General features: G+C 36.3%; 1 protein-coding gene across 2 annotated transcripts in view; it reads right to left on the minus strand.

The window, feature by feature from the left end:
- LOC129237965 (lysophosphatidylcholine acyltransferase) overlaps positions 1-12,695 on the minus strand; it is a 41,993-nt gene that overhangs the window by 19,091 nt on the left and 10,207 nt on the right. The gene's annotated exons all lie outside the window — the stretch shown is intronic.

Here is a 12,695-nt window from a genome sequence, read left to right on the forward strand (position 1 = left end):
TTTGATATGCTGAATTGTTTAAATAAAATATATGATTGTATATACTACTGTGTCCAAAAAATAAGGTGACATTTGATTTTAAACTGCGCGCTTTGAAGGATTAGGAGAATTCTTTTTTTTTTTAGGTTGGTAGTACTGTGAGTGACATCTATGTCAAATTTCATGTGAAATATTCATTTACTGTTTGAGATACGCGTCGTTTTGTGAGCTGCTAAAAGTGAGTTTCTCGTTTTTTGCAATGTCGAAATTTGTTGAGCAAAGAATTTGCATTAAATTTTGTTTGCGGAATCAATTTTCGGATACGTTGAGGATGGTGCAGAAAGCCTTTGGTGATGAGGCTATGTCTAAAAAAAATGTTTACAAGTGGTATAGTGAGTTCCAAGCCGGTCGTGAACGTGTCGAAGACGAAGAGCGTCCTGGGCGACCATCAACCTCAACTGACGAAGCTCACGTCCAACAAATCAAAGATTTGGTGTTGAAAAACCGTCGATTAACGATTAGAGACCTTGCTGATGATGTTGGCATATCGAAAGGCTCAGTCAATACCATTTTGAAGGATGTTTTGGGCCTCAAGCGCGTCAAATCTCGACTGGTACCGAAAACATTGAATTTTTTGGACTCGTAATTCGTGATCATTTCATCAAAAACTCAACCCATATCGTTCCGCAACCACCGTATTCACCTGATCTGGCACCGTGCGACTTCTGGCTGTTCAGCAGGCTCAAAAGACCGCTCCGGGGACACCGTTTTGACACGATAGAGGAGATTCAAGCCGCAACGAAGACGGAACTGAAGGCCATCCCGGAAAGTGACTACAACCAGTGTTTCGAAAATTGGAAAAAACGTTGGCATAAGTGCATTGTGTCGGGAGGGGATTACTTTGAAGGGGATGAAATTGATTTGGAAGAATAAATAAAGAATTTTCAAAATAAATACAATGTCACCTTATTTTTTGGACACAGTAGTATTAAAAAAAAATTAGTAAAAATACCCTTTTTTTGAACCTCTGTAACCCACCTAACCCCTTAAAAACTACTTGACCGATTCATTCCAAACTTGGCACATATTTTCTTCATATAAAATGCTTCCCCACAACGTTTAATTTATATATATTTTTTTTTTGACATGAAGGGGGTTCCCGCCCACAAAATGGCGGAAATTTTCGTTGAAAATAGAAGTTTTCACTTTAAACCGCCGCCAAAAATGTTTAATGTAATTATATTTTTGCTTTTTCAAGTGTTTCCTCTGCATATTTGCATTGAAAAGAATCGAATCGATGCTACTCAGTATTGAAAAATCCAACACGAAAGGGAAATGAAAAATATTGTTTCGGAATGTATTAATGCTTATTTAAAAAGCAACAAAAAACGATAGTTGTCGGTGTACCACTTGGCACGTTGGAGGCGTTGAACTTATAATATTTACGTAGTTGGTAGTAAACAGACAGTAACTATAAATAAATAGAAAATCGAATGTATCTATATTTGTATTGTATACAGTGATGCTCCACGAAATAGAGCTTCCCTACACATTTTCATATATATATATTTAGTATATTTACCAAAATTAAAAGAAAAAGAAAAACATTTTTCTAATAGCTGTCGCTCCTCGGCAGGCAATGGCAAACCTCCGAGTGTATTTCTGCCATGAAAAAGCTCCTCATAAAAAATGTCTGCCGTTCGGAGTCGGCTTGAAACTGTAGATCCCACCATTTGTGGAACAACATCAAGACGCACACCACAAATAGGAGGAGGAGCTTCGGCCAAACACACAAAAAGGGTGTACGCGCCAATTATATATATATAAATATATTTAGGAAGTTCAGTTACTTGTTAAGTTCGTTATAGATATGAAATTATAATACTTTTTTAATGAGGTTAGTTTTACTTAATCATGTAAATGTTAAAAAACCAAAAATGAATTTTCATTCGAAATGGTCACCATTTGCTTTCACACAAGCCTTCAAACGAGTAGGCCAGTGTGAGACTCTCCAAATTTCTGTGAGGTCTTTGACAGACCATATTCTCGAATTCTGACCACAAACTGTGACTGACCAGGCGGCTATGAACCCAGGAATTTTGTTTTTAGGCACTGTTGGACGGTTTTTGCCTTATGGGCTGGGGCGGAATCTTGTTGGAAGATCCAACGCTCTCCATTGCAGAGATAACTTCTCAATTGCTTCACCACGCCTTCTAAGACATCCTTCTGGTACCCGGTCTTAACCCCTTTTTTACAGAAATGAAGAGATAAGACCTTTATAAGACACTCCCAACCGAACCATTACGGAGGCTGGATGGTGGCCCAGCAGAACCCGTGGAACAACATTTTTTGCCTCTTTAGAAATTTTAACATAGATTTTTTTTTTGTTGTTGTTATAGCAGCATAAAATTTATCATACATATACGGAGAATGCTGCTGGCGACCTTCCTTAGTTGAATATAAATCTTGGTCGTTCCTGTTACGTAGAACCGACTATCTTGGAAACGCATAGATTTTTTCTTTTTGGTTATTAAGAGAGGGAAAAAAACTTCTGCAACTTCAACTTCTTTTGCTTATTTAAAACTTCTTCAACAATGAACATTTTCTAATCTATGAAAAAAATTTATCATGATCGTTGACCGCATGTCACCAAAGAAGCTGCTTGCATCTATCGAGCTTAATTTTCTTCAAGCGCATTGTCAAAAGATGACCAGTTAAGCGACGGAAGGCTTTCATGTGGAGACCATCTCTAATTAGACTTAAGATGGATCTTGTCAATACCTTAATTTTCCTGGACACGATTTTCCGCTTTTTAACGTGATTTTTGACAATTCTTTAAAAAGTATGTAAAAGTGAAGGTTGACGATCATGTAAAAAGATTGTAGAACCCAACCGAAATGACAAACCAAATAAGAGTCCTAAAGCACGTGCGGGAATATTATACAATCAAGACATCCATAAATATGGCTGTGTTCTTATAGATGATGAATACGTCAAAGTAGACTTTAAGCAGATTCGGGGGACCGAGTTTTGTACTGCAAGTAAGAGAGGAGAGGTCCTAGCTAAACCAAAAAAAGTTGGACCATCTGCCAATGTGGTGTAAAAAGCAAAGCGTTTATTACCACGGGTACTAGAAATTAAGAAATTTATTTAAAGGAGTGTTTGCAAAAACATTTGCTGTCATTCATAAACCTACATAAAGGCTCAGTTCTGATGTGGCTCGATTTAGCACCGCCTTGCCTTGACTGGTATGAAAATCACGTGGCAAATATTGTTCAAACTGTCCACAATTGCGACCCATTGAAAAATGCTGGGCAATTGTTGAAAACAAAAAAAGAAATTAAAAATGAGCAGCAGTTTAAAATGAATTGGCAGAGAGCAGCCAAAAACTGGTGTCCGTCACCATATCGCTTACAATAAAGAGAAATCAATTCTCTGAGTTATTAATAAGAAAAAAATATATAAATATAAAAAAATTAAATAAAAATTGTTTTGATAGTTCATATGAATTTGATGTAATCACGATTTTTGCCCGACTAATATTTTTCGTATCCATTCTTTATCTATTTCTATTTCGTATCTATTTTAATAATCAATTAATTAGTATTTATATTTTTTAAATTAATTTACGAAATAAAAACTACTGTGAGCGTCAAAATAAAGTGTACAAAGCATTTTGTTATAATATGAATTTTATTTCAGTCTTTTATAACAAATTAATATATTTTAATTTAATGTTTTCTTTAAATTAGTATTTGATTCTCTTCTTAATACTAGAAAACAACAAAAAATAAGCTACAACAACAAAAGTAGTTTTAAAACAAAAACAAAATATAGTTCATGTTTTACGCGTCAAAATAAAGTGTACAGAGATATATTTTACAAAAATGATATCAATTTAGTATTTTGTTGATTTCCCTTTTGCTTTGATGACGGACGACAGTCTTCGGGGCATCGACTCAACTAGTTTTTTTGTCACGCCAGATGAAATTTTATCCCACTCTTCCTTTATAACGAGTTTCAGCATATCCATATTGGTGATTGCCCTTTTCCGGATTTGGCGGTCTAAATGCTCCCACAAATGTTTAATAGGGTTTAAGTCCGGTGACTGTGGAGGATGATCCAATGTCTTAGGAGTTTTATCGCACTCCATTCTTTTACTTTTTTGTGTGCTTGGGATCATTATCTTGTCAAAAGATCCAAGATCCCTGCAAGTCTAATTTCTGCACACTGCTTAGTAAATTATTTTGTAAAATATTCAGATAATCTGTTTTGTTCATGGTACTTTCAATAAAAACCAAATTGCCAACTCCGCTTGTCGCCATACATCCCCAACCATCACCAAACCCCCACCGTGTTTAACTGTGGTTATCAAATTTTGGTCGGCATACTCACTATTTTTGGTTCTCCAGACTTTAGCCGGTTTTTTCTGCCCAAAGACCTCGAACTTACTTTCAGCGCTAAACAGGGTATTATTCCAGAAAGAAACATTCCGATTTTCGTATTTTTTTGCATAATCAAGAAGGTTTTGTTGATTAACTGTCGATATTAGCGGCTTTTTTCGTGGGAGACGACCATGCAGTTGAAACTTCTTGTGATATTTTGACCGCACTTTGAAAGAGATTTTTTTTTCACATCACGCACTAGAGGCCTTACTTCAGTCTCATTTAAAACTTTTGGACAGCCTGTACCTGGGCGATTTTCTACTTTGCCGAACTTTTTGTATTTGTCAACTATTTTTTTCACAGTATTACGGCTTCTGTCGACAATAGAGCCAATTTCACGAAAGGTTTTACCTTCATTGCGAAGCTTTAGTACCAGTTCTCTAACATCAGTCGAAGTTTGTTTACCCATTATTGAAAAAAATAAGTAATAGAATTTAATTTACTGTAGACAAAAACTTTTCACACTGCCGATCGCAACCAATTAAAATAAAATATGAAAAAAAGTTTCAATTCAACGAAAAAGGAAGTAAACAACCAAATATAACGGTATTTTTTACGGTACAACTACTAAAATGCTACTGATGTACGCTGTACACTTTATTTTAACGCTCACATTACAAACAATTGAACATCCACTCCATTTGAGGGGGTGTACCTATTTTAATGGCCATATGTGTATAAGTATGTTGGGCACATTTTTTCTAAAATTTTTCTTTGCAAAAAAAATTCAGTGGCATACATACATAAATCCACTCGTATACATAAATACACCCATAGATGAAAAAATAAAATAGATGGAAAAAATAGATGGAAAAATGAAATTAAAAAATTGGTATTTAGTCAAAAATAAAAAGTAATATTTGTGTGACGGTCAACAGCAGCAGAAGTAAATAAATCCACACATAAATAAACAGTGAGTTGTTATTGATCGTACCCACTTACACATAGTACATACAAATTCATATATAGATGCATACATACATACAATGTATATAAATGCTTGTGCTTGTGCTTTGACACCCTACTGCAACATCTGCCGGCACAAGCAAGTCGTACTATCGTGTGGGCCATGGCCAATTCGCATACACCAGCGCATCATCAATGTCGACATTGAAATCAGCAGCAAAAGGCGAAAGCAAAAATGAAAATGAAAAAAAAGCAAACAAACTTTTGAATCAACGACAACCAAAACCAAGCAAAAATGCCGAAGACTGTCAGAAAGGTAATCGGAGTAAGTAAACGAGCTACATTGTAATGGGGTTTCATAGTTGCCACGCGCTGACTATGGCGCTGAGTGCAGTCAAGTGCATATACAGAGAAAAAATAGCAAATATTTGCATGCGAGTAACTAAGTATTTTAAACCACAAAAAATGTGAACGCATCAAAGCAAATTTGACCTACATAGAAATGCATATGTATGGGTATGTATGTATGTATGTGGAGCCTATGAATAAAAGGCCCCAACTTTGCTTCATATTTACGCACTTAGAGAGAACTTAGCGCCCTCTGCCGGGTAAGAGCGTGAACTGCAAAATATCACGAACTCCCCCGATGCAGACAGCAGCTTTCGCTGGGATGACTTTTAAACCTACAACAATTAACACGTCTTGCTCTGTACAGCAAGTTATGTGACTGATATGTAGTGAACTGCTACAACAACAACAACTGAACAGCTGAAACCTGAGAAAATTTTGCTTATTTGTATGCCGCCGGAGCGAACGAAAATCGAGCAACGCCTATTTTTGACGCGTTTGCAGCAAAGCTTTCATCGCTCAAATCCATTCAAATTTTTTGCGACGAAGCTCCCTCCCGAATGATGCGTCAAAAGGAAGCTTTGAAACTTCAGAGATATCAGAGACATCAACGAGCAAGGGACTTCACTCTGACAGATCTCGCCATTGCCAAAAAACATCAGCAACCGCAAAGTAGGGAAGTCAGCAACACCCATAATAACTACCTCATCTTACAAGCTGCAATTGTAACAAAGCATCCAGCGTATCGAAGCAAGAAAAATACACAGAAAATAAGAAAGTAAAAGGTTCAAAGGAAGCTGTCCGGGTTAGAAATCAGAATAATTCTATACGTGATTCTAACGCCAGTTATTTTAGCAGAATCCATGTAAGAAGGTTTTACAGATTGCACTTTTTGTGAGAAAGCTTTGAAGAGCGATCCTAAATTGCCAAAACCAAATCAATGTTTGCAATTCAATACACTTAATCTTGCCATAAATTCAATGACAAATTTCACAATGCATACGGCAAGAACAAATTCGCGTTCCCACGACAGTCGGTTCTACGTAACCGGAACGACCCGGATTTATATCCGGCCAAGGACTGTCACTTTTATTTTTGCTTTTGTTCGTATGCATTGTCTACTCATAAATTATACTCAGTTTCGTGGAAGTGCAGCTATAAAAGCCGTTCGAGAAATAATTCGCAGAAATCCAGTTAGAAAGCAGAAAATCATGGCCAGGGAAGTGAATGTGTCGACCAGATTCATGTCAAGACTAGATGATCTCCACATACAAGCCCTCCGCCGCTCAACTGGTCACTTTTTGACAATGCGCTTGAAGAAAATTAGACTCGACAGATGCAAGCAACTTCTGCGGTGGCACGCGGTCAACGGCCATGAAAATATTCTTTTCACAGATGAAAAAATGTTCACTATTGTAGAAGTTTTTAATAAGCAAAACGACAAAATCTATGCTAAAACTTCTAAAGACGCAAAAATGTTGTTCCCAGGGTTCAGCATCCAGCCCCCCTAATGGTTCGATGGGAGTGTCTTATAAGGCGCTACCCCCCTTCATTTCTGTGAAAAAGGGGTTAAGACCGGTGCAAAAGTGTACCACGAGGATGTCTTAGAAGGCGTGGTGAAGCAGTTGAGCAGTAATCTCTGCAATGAAGAGCGTTAGATCTTCCAGCAAGATTCCGCCCCAGCAGATAAGGCAAAAACCACCCAGCAGTGGCCACAAAGCAATATTCTTGGGTTCATAGCCGCAGAAGACTGACCGTTTGAAAGATGATCTGAATCCATTGGACTACAGTTTGTGGTCAGAATTGGAGAAAACAGCCTGTCGAAGACCTCACAGAAATTTGGAGAGTCTCAAACAATCTTTGGTTCGAGCAGCGACGTCAATAGCCATAGAAACCGTGAGTGCGGCAATAGCTGAATGGCCTAATCGTTTGAAGGCTTATAGTATGTAAAAGCAAATGGTGACCATTTCGGATGGAAATTTTTTTTTTTTTAATATTTACATGATTAAGGTGCGCCATCTTTTATGTCGGTATGTAAACCCTGAATAACTTTGTCATTTACCAACCGATCAACTTCAACATACATGTTTTCGATTCGTCAATTCAGTACAATTTCAACCATGGATCGCTTTACACCGAAACAATGCGCTGAAATATTTATTTATTTATTTATTTATTCATCAATTAAAGTATAACTTAAATAGATTACTAATATTAAAGCTTAAATATAATATATAATAACAATACTGTGAGATACATTAGTCACAATTCAAAAAGTGTATCTCCAGATTAAGTCTTGATTTGAAAGTCTCTCGTGAGTTAGAGAATATATCCAAATGTTTGTATAATTGGTTAGACTGTCTTATACAACGTGCAAGCGGTTCATTTCGACTAAAATTGGTCTTGTGATAAGGTAAATAGAACATATTGTTGAGTCTTAGGTTACGAGTGGGACAATTAAAGAGTATTAGCTCCAGCAAGAAGTGACATTTGATATGATTCGTAACTATGTCTCTTATAAACATTACCGATGAAGTTTTTCTCCGCATTTCTAAAGTTGGCAATGCTAACAAAAGACATCTACTTTTGTATGCAGGCAAACTGCAACGCCAACGAAGTGACTGAATAGCAAATCGAGTGAAACGTTTTTGAACCTTCTCAATTCTTAAGGATGAACCCTTATAGAATGGATCCCAAATGATGCTGCAATATTCGAGGTTTGATCTCACAAGAGAAAAATACAAATTTTTCAGCGTAGAGATATCCTGGAACTCCCTTGAATTCCTTATTACAAATCCAAGCATAGACCTAGACTTGGCAATCATAAAGTCTATATGTTTGGAAAACGACATTCTCGATGTAAATATGACCCCCAGGTCTTTCTTTTCGTAAATTTTTGTTAGGGTGGTAGTGCCCAACTTGTAATCGAAATCAATCGGAACTTTTCGTCTACTGAATGACATGTGCTGGCATTTACCAGCATTAAGAGGTAAGGAGTTAACATCACACCAAGCTTCCAATCTGGCTAAGTCTTCCTCAAGTCTTATGCAGTCAGTTACGTTCTCTACCCGACTGTAAATTTTCAGGTCATCTGCATACATCAGACAACGTGATGTCTCGAAAACGTCTGGAATGTCATTAACAAACATTAAGAACAATAGTGGCCCAAGATGGCTACCTTGAGGTACACCTGAGGTAACTTTGATGGCATCAGATTTTATGTTATTTATACGAACGAATTGAGTTCTATCTGTTAGATAAGATGCAAGCCACTTGAGTAAGCTAGGATGAAGACCAAATGAACCCAGCTTTTTAAGTAGGATACTATGGCTGACTCGATCAAACGCATTCGAAAAATCGGTGAATATGACATCGCATTGTTGGCCTGTTTCAAATTGGTTTAAGACATAATTTGTAAATAACCCTAAATACTCTTAACAAAGCCGTGCTGATTAGGCGATATGAGATTTGAAATTTGGAAGAAAATCAAATCATAAACTAGCTTTTCAAAGAGTTTAGGTATGCAAGAGATTTTGCAGATAGGGCGATAATTTTGGACTTCCGACTTACTTCCAGACTTATGTATCGGTATGATAAACGATTTTTTCCAATTATGTAAAAACTCACCAGAAGCTAGTGATTTATTGAAGATAATTGTTAATGGTTTTGCTAGCGATGTAGCACAGTTTTTTAGTAATATAGGAGGGAAGCCATCTTCTCCAGGAGTTGGGTCATTTGCCAAGGCCGATAGGCTCCTGAGTACATCATTAGATGAGAGCTGGAAACCTTTATTTATTCGTGAGCTGTTAAAAGAGATATCTTCTTTTCCGGTGTCGGATTGACGAACATAAACAGATCGAAAAAAATCTGCAAAAAGATTACAAATTTTTTGAATGTCCGACAACGTTTCCCCCAAATAATGCATTTTTTCTGGAATTCCAGTGGTTTTCTTTTTACCGTTAATGAACTGCCAAAAAGATTTACAATTTTCTTTGATACCACTCTCTACTTTAGAAATGTAGTTCTGATATAAAAATTTGTTCAGAACATCGAATTCTTTTTGCAAACGACTGTACGCTTCATAAAGTTTTGCGTTATTTTTAGATTTGCGGTATAATTTGTATGTTTTGGTTTTTTTTTATTGTTAGTGACGCTATACATCGAAAATAGTCGTTATATTGTTCTAACTCAACGCGCATATCGCAAAAAGTATCGCGGCAAACAGGCACCGTCTGACAATACTATTCGTCGATTGGTGTCGAATTTTTTTAAGCATGGGACAGTAGGAGACCGTCAACATGGTGTTTATCAACGACCAAGACGTTCCAATGAACTTGTTGAAGTAATGAGGGAGAGCGTTGCCCAGGAGCCAACAGTGTCGTATCGTCGTCGCGCTCAGCATTTTGGCGTCAGTGAAACCACAATGCGGCGCATTTTAAAGGATGATTTAATTGACACAAAGAATATTTCCGACAGACCATTCACGTCGCTTGGAATACGGCCAAACAGTCGCTCGAATGGTTGACACTAAACCCAATTTTTGAAGCAAATTTTAATTACTCACGAGGCACATTTTAACCTCTCTGGCAGCGGGAATAAACAAAATTGCCGCATTTGGGGAACTGAGGTCCATGAAACGCCATGGCATGACCGGAAAGTCATTGTTTGGGCCGGCACTTGCGCCAAAACCATCATTGGGTCATATTTTTACCGAGAAAACGAAACAGTCGATGAAAACCGATATCGATGGATGTTGGCTCATTAGGTCTGCCCGCAAATTCGTCTAAACCGGTTACTGGTTTCAACAAGACGGTGCGCCATGCCACACTGCTAGTGCAACAATTGAATTTCTGCAACGAAAATTCCCGGAACGTCTAGTGTCAACATTTTTTTTTTTTTTCAAAGTTATTTAATGTTTTCATACCGACATAAAAGATGGCGCACCCTGTATAACAATGGATTTAGTTTTTGGAAACATTCAGAGGCTAAGTTAGATTGGCTGCAAGCCATCACATAGACCTATTGGTCCTTTACGTTTCTTTGTAGTAGACTTCTTGTAATAAGCCTGCGTTCTTTGCGAATCTAAGTAAGCCCTAGGCATTTCATTCGGGTTCTAGCTAATACAGGACATGACCAAAGAAGCTGCTCTAAAGTTTTCCTCTTTTCCAGTCCATTGCAATAATAATAGAGCAAATAGTTGCATATTATTTGGCCACCACTGTACGAGTATGGCGTTCTGAGTAAGAGAAAGTAAAAATCACGGGTCGCATTTGCGGAATGGAAATACAATAAGATGCTGCCGTTGAGGGAGGCAAAGAAGATAATAAAAAAAAAGAATAATTTTAATAATATTTTTTTTAATTTTATAAAATAAATATCTATTTTTTATTACTATTTTTTTACGAGTTTTATAAAAAAAACTTATTATTATATAATAATATATAAAAAAACATTATTTTATAAAAAAAAAATATTTTATAAAAAGATTATTATTATTATTTTATAAAAAAAATATATTATTTTATAAAAAAAAAATATATTATTTTATAAAAAAAAAATATATTTTTTAATAAAAAAATATATTATTTTATAAAATAAAAATATTTCATAAAAAAAAATTTTATAAAAACATTATTAAAAATCTTTATTTTTTTTAATTGTATAACCCAAAAAATGCAAGTTAAAATTTTACTCTTCAGAGATTCTTTCGCACAGAAAATGCGTGGAAATCCGTCTAGATTTGCAATTATTTCCACCAAGCAAAGCAAATCGGTCTATTCTAGCAATTTTTCTAACGCCCAATTGAGTAATTTCATGCGTATGGAAAATCTCATAGCCACATTGTAAATACAAACTCATATCCGGCACATACTGCTGACTCCACATCAATGTGTGTTTACTTATTTAAACGAATAAATTTACTGCGTAGCTCTTCCTCTGCTCATTTTCTCATGCCAGCGATGTTGGGATGCTCCCAGCTGAATATTTTTTTTTTTTTTTTGGTTTTACTCTTTTTTTAATAGACTGAAGGTTGCAGTAACGTAATAAACAAAAGCGAAAGCACAAATCGTATGATTCTTTTATCTAATTTAAATATATTAGCGATATTATGAGTAACTCGCATGAGAGTAAAGAACAAATATGAGTGGTGATAAGTAGCAAATGCAAATCAGTGACTTTATCGGTGAGTGAAAATTCGCGACAAGAAACCTGAAAGTGAATAACTGATGCCAGTGATTCATCTAGACAAGCAAATAAAAAGATGTCGAGAATATTTACATATTAGCAGCAATGGAATTAGTAGCAATGTAAGAAAAGTTGCAGGCAACGAAGAGAAATTTTAGTATTGTGGAGACGCCACGATATGATTTTATACCACCGTTAGTTTTGTTGTGCGTAAAAAGACAATTTGAACCCCAATTCATAGGAATCGGAGTGTACAAATATTTCCATTAAGTTGATTTTTCATTACCACAATCGAAATGAATTGAGTTTCAGCCGGCCAAGAAGAGTTATTTCAGCCGTTATCACGACAGTCGGTTCTACCTAACCGGAACGACCTGGATTTATATCCGGCCAAGGACTGTCAAATCAGCAGCATTCCCCGTGCATGTATGGGGAATGTTTATGCTGCTACAACAACAACAACAAGTTATTTCAGCCAGACCTGAACTGGGGTCGATGAACCTCATTCCCTCGACACTATCTTCTACGTTATCGGATCGACCCGGCTTTATTGTGAAGATTCCGTGCAACATAAAAGAAGAAGTTCGAGAGTAAAAGCGTATTTTCGACCTCAAACATAGCCAAGTCAAAAGCTGCAAAATCACACGTGTTGACTTTATGGGCCATAACTTCTACAATTTTTCGACGATTCAGACAAACTTAGGCTTAAAATATAGGTGACAAAATTATCTTTCAGAAAACCTATCTTATGTCGATATAAACAAAATCTTTGTTTCAGAAAAAAGTTAATAAACTTTGATAATTTAGTAAAAAACGTGAAAATGCCTTTTT

This window comes from Anastrepha obliqua, chromosome 2 (assembly GCF_027943255.1).
Source record: "Anastrepha obliqua isolate idAnaObli1 chromosome 2, idAnaObli1_1.0, whole genome shotgun sequence".
NCBI lineage: Eukaryota > Metazoa > Arthropoda > Insecta > Diptera > Tephritidae > Anastrepha > Anastrepha obliqua.